The sequence below is a fragment of the Pocillopora damicornis genome, chromosome 6, assembly GCF_964200805.1.
Source record: "Pocillopora damicornis chromosome 6, jaPocDami1.2, whole genome shotgun sequence".
NCBI classification, from domain to species: domain Eukaryota; kingdom Metazoa; phylum Cnidaria; class Anthozoa; order Scleractinia; family Pocilloporidae; genus Pocillopora; species Pocillopora damicornis.
The window spans coordinates 10,875,001-10,876,093 of record NC_142675.1 but is presented as its reverse complement, the minus strand read 5'-3'; the positions used below and the strand labels follow the sequence as shown (position 1 = coordinate 10,876,093).

Here is a 1,093-nt window from a genome sequence, read left to right as displayed (position 1 = left end):
GCCACTAGGAAACTGAATTTAAACTCGAAACCTGATAGGTTGATGACTAAAAACACCAATTTAGACAGTAGTAATGATTGGTGGAACTTTTTTTTAACACAGACACACACACTCACCCAAAAATATCAGGAATGGAAAGGATTACCGCCATTAGCTCAGGCTAGTGTTCAACATGGATTTTGAATTTGGATTTTTTGAAAACCGTCGAGAAAATAATGAAACCAGGAAGATTCGCTTAGGTCGAACCAGTTGTTTGAACTTAAAGGCATTAAGATTATAACGCAAAGAAGTGTACGTTCTAGAATAAACCTTTCAGCAAAGATTTTCAATTCAAATTATTCACCTTGTATGCTTGGGAGTCATTCTGAGGGTGAGTGGTAAAGGGTAGGGAGTTGTGAATAGGGGAAGGTAAGGATGTAAAGATAATTTGGTATTGTGGTACAAAATGCCGACTGCAGATCGGGTACAAAATGTAGACTGCAGACTGGGTACAAAATGCAGACTGAAAATTAATACTGTTTTTTCAAGTGATAACGTGTCATCCTACAACTTACCGAGTGTCACGCAATCGCTTTTCCGCGATCATCTTTGACGAATATTTGTACTATTGTGCAATGTTCCCTGCCCAGTTCTTGACATATTTTGTATTTAACAAAGCGGCCACAATCGTTCTTAATAGAATTTCAAGCCTTCATATGGTGTTCTCACTTCACGAAAGATGTCAGTATTGAATAATTAACACGTGCTCTATTTTAGAGGCAACTGACAGCTTTGCACGTGCTCCGTCCTCTTCAATCTTTTAACCCATACGTTTCCATTTTGTGGACAAAAATGCAGACCGAGGCCAAAACTATTCCTTCTACTTGATATATTTTCAACGTTAAGGGATGTACACACACTGATTCTCACACATGTGCCCTGTATTGTTATAAGTTTACATGAGGAACCGGCGAAATTTTATAAAGAAAAGCGAAGCACTGTTTTCGTAACTGGCCATTTGTTTACTTTACTAATGGTTTTATCTCTCATCTGTTTGGTGACTACGCGAATATTAATGTGTGAAAATCGTTGTGACACTCGGTAAGCTGTGAGA

General features: G+C 38.2%; 1 protein-coding gene across 3 annotated transcripts in view; it reads right to left on the bottom strand.

Moving 5' to 3' along the window:
* LOC149043906 (ephrin type-B receptor 1-like) overlaps positions 1-1,093 on the bottom strand; it is a 101,905-nt gene that overhangs the window by 38,437 nt on the left and 62,375 nt on the right. The gene's annotated exons all lie outside the window — the stretch shown is intronic.